A 7,656-nucleotide genomic window follows, 5' to 3' on the forward strand; every position below is an offset into this window, starting at 1 on the left:
CTGATTTTTCACTGTCTCAAGCTCTTTCAGAGTCTACTAAAATTCACAATAGGATTGCACTGTACAAAAAGTGAAAAGTGCAAAAATTAGTACAGCCCTTCTGCTAATAATGTTCCCTGATGTTCCCTTAACATCTGGTTTAAGGAAACTGTTTCAGCCAGTGCCCCTCCTTGCTTCCTCACTTGTGAGAAACTACAGGCACTTGTGCCTTCTGCTTGCAGGGGGAGAATTTAATCTCTCACTGACAAATACTTCCTCAGGAGAAAAAATGATTTATTCCTTAAATTTCACGTGTGTTAAGTTTAACCTACCTGGTAAAAAAAACAGTTATAAATGAATATTATGAGTCTGAAGTTTTAGAAGCAGAGTGGTAGAAGCTAGCAGTTGATGTGACTTAATTTTCCAGACAAAGGGTTTCTCTAGTGCAAGTACACAGTGAAAACCTGTGAATTTGATTTCCAGAACTCCAAGTGGTCACATTGAAATGCTGCTCCCTAAACACCCATTTGTTTGCATTTCATATGGAACAACTGAATGTCCTCTGAGAATGAACAGTGTTGGCCATCTGAAATCAAACTCATAACAGACCAAGATTAGATCAACAGCTACCTTTTCCTAAAGCAGAAAATAGTTTTTATTTGACAGTGTAATTTTTTTGTTGTTTTTTTTTGGTTTGCTTGTTTAACATTAGAAGTGTAGGCACCAGAGCAGGAAATGATAATTCCAGTTAGCACAACCCCAGAGGTAGAGCTAGCTTCCCTGATTGAATAACACTCTCTCCTGCTGTCTGAATGAGACTGGGACCACAAACACACTGCAAGCATTGTCTTGGAAACCAGAGACCAGCTAGGATTCCTCATTGTATTAGTGAGCCAGTCGTTTAACTTTTCTACCCTAGTTTCCGCTCTTGGAAATGGGCTTTAATAACATTAGCACTGTGTATCTTGAACTGCAGGTCAGACAATCAACTTGTCTGTATTAATTTGTCTCCACTAAATGTAATGGAGCCAAAATAATTTGCAACAGCTGATGATCTGTTTCTAGTCGCTTACTCTGATATCCCTCAGTGCTAAGCATTTACTTACTTTCCTATTTACTTCTCTTCTTATGGATAACGGAGGCCATCTACCCTGGGGTACTGATCTCGATATACCACTTATGCCCATTACACACCTTTACCACTTACGGAAGGTTTGGGTGGTGAAAAAAGTTTTTGGGAAGAGTTTTATCTAGGACATAGCTTAGGAGTCTCCTGCAAGGATACAGTCACCTACACAGAAAAGTCGCGTAGAAAAAACTTGGAGAACCTGAGCTATTTTGCAAGGCCCCTGCTATTGCATTGCTGTCAGTGACTGACACGAGCCACACACTTAGCATGAGGTGGGGTGCTTACAGATCGATGCAGAGCTGTAGTGGTGTCTCTGCTGTTGTAACCGGTAAAATACCTGCGTAACTCTTGGCTGGATGCAGGTCTGCTAACATTTAACCAGTTGCCAGGATCTCAGTCCTGGCCAGCAGAGGCCACTAAATGATTATAGGAAGAGCTGTTGTAAAATGCCCTGGAGGCCTCATGCAGCATGCCACCTTGCTGGAGAAATAGCATATGGGCTGTGGGTTTTTCTAAAAAGAAAGAATCTTGCAGAGACTGCTGAACTTTCCGAGATCTTAAAAGTAATCTTGAGATGAATATTCCTTTTGCCACTGGTCTGCACTCTGAGTGGGCTGGTACTTGCAAGCAGTGAGCTGGAGCAGATGCACGGGGAAATCTATTTATAAAATGAGATCCAGGATACCCTTCTCTGTGTGCACAGTGCTAGAGAGAGCTTTGTAACTACAGCATGCAGCTCAGTACAGTTGGATGGAGACAGGCTGTCAGCATGCTTATGTCAGGGTCTCATGGTAAAGAGGAGATGTCACCTACCATCCCTTTTGGATCGACAGTAATAAAAGCCCAGATGCAGCCCAAAGCACTCAGCTGTCTGTGTCACAGGAATGAGGTGAAATGGCTGAGGTGGGCTTTGTATCTGCTAAGCTCACTGCAATCTCAAGTCCTCTTGGTGGGGATTTTGTTTGTGAGCTGCAGTGTTAGCTTACTCCAAAGTTATCTTTCCTCAAATTTTTCTCAGTCCCTTTGCATTTACAGAACACACTAAATGCCATCACGTGCCTTTCCTGAGTCCAAACAAATAATGATTCTGTGCCTAACCTCTTTCAGGTTTAGGGTACACATTGCTGCACACAGAGACATGTTGGGTAAAGAGATCCAATTTTCCTTAGTAGGCAATGCCTCTAAGTCTCGAGTTTGTGTGCTGCAGATACTCATGATGAGCTAAGAAAATTCATCTGAAGATTCACCCGGTGCATGTCTTCAAGTCCAAAACCCTAGCACAGAATAGAACTGCCTGCACGAGGAGGTTTCAGGATGCTATTGGATTCAGCACTGATTCTGTTATGAACGAGGTTTTCACTGACCTTTCTAGAGCTTTGAAGGCAGCACTTCCCAAAATCCAGACCTTCATTTTAGAGCATCGTCTCTTTCCTGAAAGCACACCCCAAAAACAGGTGGTAGGAGCTCTTCAGAGGCAGTCAGTCAGTCTGCGCACATTTCCCTTTCCCAGGAAAAGCTAAACATGCTAAGCAGAAACTCAGCAGGAGCTGGGAGGCAAGATGTTGTCATTGCTCCTTGGCAATAACTTGGCTCTAGGAAAGTGGCTTCTGAGTGACTGAGTTCCCAGCACTGCGCCAGCCTGGCTGCGCCGCTGCAAACTGTGCCTGTGCCAGCTTTGGCAGCCACGCGCCAAGTGGGAGACGACGGGCAGGTGTTCCTGTGTCAGGATCCATTACGATGAAGGGATGTCTGGGCAGGCAAAAGTGCAAACGGCGTTCCTCACGGTTTCACATGTGTTGCTCCTGTCGTTGCTCTGCAGGCCCCAATCTGATCAGTGTCCCGTGCTGTTAAATACAGACCAAAGGCACGAATAGAGCTCTGGGAGATCTTCACTTTAAATGGACTTGTGGAAAGTGTCAGCTGTACAAGAAATAGCCCTCCAAGAAACTTAACCAAGAAGTTTCCCTTTCCTGGCTTCACCGTTGACGGGGAGGTACCAACTGGGACAGCAGTTCTGTGGTTCGTAAATTAGCTTCCTGCACTCCTTGACGCTTTTAATGTGTTTTGCAAAGGTTGAGCACTCTAATTCCTTAAAGAAGAAGTTCCTGTGAGCTCAGTCAAGGTCTGTAAGCACTTAAAATACAGCAAAATGTAGGCTGTACAGATTACAGGCTAAACTATAAATTATTAATAAGGTTGTTCTGTAACTTTGTCCTGCACTTGAAAGGCAATTTTTACAGTGTCAGTAGCCTGTGCTAGCATGCTCTTTCACAAAGCAAAGTAGAAAAGGGTTTAAAAGGATGTGGAGACGTATTTTTCCTAGGGGTATTTTGCTTGCTTTTCACCAACTGACACAACAAAATCTATAAAATATTTTATCCTCCAAGAAACGTGTTGAACTATTTTTATGCTGCAGACATTGTATCTTGTGCTCACAGATCCTGTTGCAGATACAATTGTTCAAACAGAAAAAAAAAGGAATAAATCTATGTTATGACAAGGGAAAACTTGAAACAATATATTTAACTGGCTGTGCTGAGATTAAAGTGTATAGTGCAATAATAGAAGTTGTACTCTGTGAAGACTTTTAAAAATAAACTAAAGCTCCACTGGCTTATTTCAGCTCTCTGCTGATTCTGTTGTATGCAAAATACAGTCAAATTTCAGCAAGATTTAACTTCTCAGGTGAGAAATTATTTTTATCCAATTGAGATTGTAAATTACCTACCAAATTTGGTTTGTATACTAACATTAATGACAGGATGCAAAGCCACCTAGTGATAACATCCAGGGATAAGTCATAGGCAGAGAGGTCATAACTACTCTTGAATAGCATCTGCTCTGGCTCTGTTTGCTGTAGCCTTTCTTCCTGGCGTAAAAGTTTTTCTGTTCAGCAGGTGGCAGCAACTGCTTATGGGTCAGGGCAGGCTCCGAGATGACACAGAAGTGTTTTGATGTGACTTGTGAGAAAATCTGAGTCATCACCAGAGCCAAGAAAGTGACAGCTCCAACTCACAGGACATCTCTGGAAGGACTGGAAAATGCTCTTTTCATTTTAAGGGAAGTTTATTTTTTCTTTCCAATCCAGTTGTAGATTGTGCTTTATATTCTTTCACTTTCTTGTGCCTAATCTGTGCAATTATATAATTTGTGTATAAAAGACGTAGCTTTTCTCAGTATTCTGCTAACCCAGACGTCCACTGCATCTACCAGTGTCAGAGCAGTGTGGGACCTGCTGGCAGTAGGAGCAAGGCTGGACAAGGGACGCTGTGCCACGCCACTTTTTTCCTCCTGGGGTACGTACTCTGCATCCCACTGCACTGCCCTCACACTTGTGGCCCCTCTGTAGCAACAGCAAGTGGATGTGTGAAATAAATTGCTCTTCCTGCTTTCACTGTATTGCCAAAAGTACCATCTGATCAGCGCCTCTCTGTACTGCCCCTTATACAGAAGCAGAGAGAAGCCATGAGCCAGGCAGACACAAAGCACGGTATGGGGGAGTAAGCACAGTGAAGCAGTCTTTAAAAGTAAGCATCATCTAATCCCAGCACCCCTTTTCACATATTCCCAAATAACGATGTTGTATTCCAGCCTTCTGCATGTGATTATTTCCCCCATGAGAAGTCCCTGTCTCCAGCCAGAACATACCTGACTGAACAGTGTAACACGGGTTCATTTTAGCTGTCCAGCTCAGATTTCATTTCTGAACAGAACCTATCAGAATGGAAGAGCCACATCTTTCCCTGGGGAGATGCTCTCCAGACCCAGTAGGAGTCTTTGCTCGAGAGCGGACAGGAGTAGCAGCCACTAGGGTTTTGCCCTGTGATGGACAGAGTCCAGTTGTGGCTTTGCTTGAAAGGATGAACAGTGCATGGACAGAGAGTATGAACCCAGAGGAAACTAAACAACAAGGGAGAAACTGTTTTAATCAGGTCTTGGTGCAGAAATCATTCTGTTAATGCAAGGAATAAGGTTTTCCCCTTACATAAGGGTTTTCTGTTTTGCTGCGGATGCATAGAGAAAAGACATAGTGCACCTTTAGTATTCAGTTGCATTAATGTGGGAATTTCCACACTGGTCACAAGCCTTGCAGCCACAAGAAAGTTAAAAAGTTAGAAAGTCTTCTTCAGTAAACCCTCTGATATCACACCGGTATGCAGTATGGATTTTTCAGATTAATTCCTTTGCATATTCTCTATAGTTAAAAGAAAAAGCGTTGGCAGTGGTTTTTCATAACTCCCCACCTTTAAAATGGGTTGCCTTAGTTACCATGGCCAGCTTGAGAGACAGCAAATTTAGTACTAATACATTTTTAAAGCCTTGCAATTTCTGTAAAAGCCCTGTGTCATAATCAGCTACAACATATGCATTTATCATAGTGCTAATAAACTGCGGTGGTGATAGCTAGTCAAATTAAATCAGAGGTCAAGCTAGACAAGCTTGGGTGACAACCTTAATGACTGTCCTGCGTACGTGGGGAGAAACATTGCGAAATATCCTTGTACTAAAGAATAAGACTAGCTTTAAGTGTTTCAGAAATCTGGTGCTTGAAAGCAGTCTGCTCACAGTCAAGATCATACTTTTCCCAACAGGAAAGGTCTTAAGTTGTCCTCTTGATTGGTGATTCAGTATTTTCTTTGACATTTAAGAAAACAGCAGGAAACGATTATTCTTTAAAAAGGTAACTACTATCCATCATAAACAGAGTTAACAGAGGTCTCAGAGTATTGATTTATCTCATTCTCATGAGCACAGTACTTAGTTTGAGCTTTCTGTGAAACCTGTTTTGATAAGCCATTTTTTATCTCTTACTCCTCTTTTTCTTTTGTTCAGTTAAAATTTTTAGTAGTATGAGTTTAAAGAAGTATTATATTTTTTGTATCATTTTTTTAAAGTTCCTAGAACCTCTTTAGATATAGCAAGGAATTGTCTCTTCACAAGGTAAGAGTCAGCAGCAAAGGAACACACAGTGCCCAAGAAAGCGTGGTCATTTCTGAGCTTGGAGTCCTGGGGGACAGCACATGATGGAACATGGAGTTCTGCCTTCATGGAAGCATCTCCTTCACTAAACAGCAGCTGGTGGATGTCTTGCAGGACTGAAAGCGCTCTTTTCATTTCTACAGAGAGCTCGCTTATTCTGCTTTAACTTGAACCTAGGTTTTTTTGTGATCAGCTGAGTGAAGAATAAGAAAAACAACAAAAAAGTAATTTATTCATGAAATTAACCACAATGTATTTCACTGTGGCCCCACTGTTTTAGTACTCAAAAAGCTGCCACCTGTCGGTGCTTCTAAACTGCATGTAGTTCTCTGAGTTTGAGCTAAATATCTCGAACTCTACAAGAGTAGTAACTTGAAGGAGGAAAATGATTGATTTACCCTTTATTACAGCTTCTCCTGATAGCAAAAGCAACTTTTAAGTCTTCAAAGCCCCCATTTTAATTTAGAGGATTCTATTTTTCTGAAAGGTCAGACTTCGGGGCTCAGGTTAACTGTGAGAAGGCTCACCCCATGGCTGAAATGTCACACTGAAAATGTTTTACAATGCTCTAAATGGCAGTGGGGAAAAATAAATGAGAAGTCAGCCTCAGTTTTTGGTCAGGGGTAGAACAAAAACAGATGTATTTTTGCATGTAAACATACCTCCTGATAGATGTAATTGTACAAACTCAGCACTGCATGTTTTTTAATGTATGATATCAGAGAAGGCAGATACTCCTTCAGCTGTTAGACCTGTTGGTTTTTGGTCTCTGTTCATTTTTATGAAGAGAAATGCCTCTGTGGTCAGACCACTGGTCTGCTTGCTCTTGGTGGCAATAGGAATTGCTGTTTTGGGAGAGAGCGTGAGCCTGGTCGTTTTCTGAGGTCCTTTTCCCTGAAGCCTCCCCCGCATCCACAGCTGTAGGGAGTACATTTGTGGGCTTTGGTGTTTGGGAATTTGTCTAATCCCATTTTGAACCTGCTGATACTGTCTGCCTTGCGGCCTCCACGTTCTGGAGAGTTAATGCCCACTGCACCAAGTACTTATACGTGCTCTAGGCTGATTTATCTTTGCAACACCCCCAGGAAGAACATACTCATCCTCATTTTGCAGAAGGGGAAGGTTTGGGGGTTGTTTCCAAAAAGTATCTGTTAATAGATGTCTCACGCATGAGTTTGTCTAATGTGAGGCATTTGAGTCCCAATGTTTTCAGATGCCTGAACTGATTTCTATCCGAGATCAGTCATGTGCGATGAGTAACGTACGAATGAGGATCACTTGCAGCACTGCTTGATTTTTTGACTGACCCATTATTAAACACCAATTCCATGGCAAAAGTGGGGTCAAACCCTGTTGTCCCCAGCCACGGTCAGCGTCCATTTCTTGGAGCCTGGCCCATCGTTTGTTATCTTGTGCGGCTGCAATGAAAAGGGGCCGCGGTGAAAGCTGGCACCATTCACTGATGTTCTCGACTCATCCACCGAACAAAGCGTAGCCTCTGCCCGATGCAGGGCACATTGCAGTGGAAAGCACAGCGTGGACCTGTCTGTAGGATCGCAGCGTGTCTC

The 7,656-nt window shown here is 42.6% G+C and overlaps 1 protein-coding gene across 1 annotated transcript in view; it reads left to right on the plus strand.

Annotated features, from left to right (window-relative positions):
- CFAP221 (cilia and flagella associated protein 221) overlaps nucleotides 1-6,264 on the plus strand; it is a 44,506-nt gene extending 38,242 nt beyond the window's left edge. Inside the window, exons 28-29 of the transcript XR_014585867.1 lie at nucleotides 2,928-3,127; nucleotides 4,006-6,264. The gene's annotated coding sequence lies outside the window, so the exon portion shown is untranslated. The remainder of the gene's footprint in view (nucleotides 1-2,927; nucleotides 3,128-4,005) is intronic.
- The last annotated feature ends 1,392 nt before the right edge of the window (nucleotides 6,265-7,656 follow it).

This window comes from Anser anser, assembly GCF_964211835.1.
Source record: "Anser anser genome assembly, chromosome: 6".
Classification (NCBI taxonomy): Eukaryota; Metazoa; Chordata; class Aves; order Anseriformes; family Anatidae; genus Anser; species Anser anser.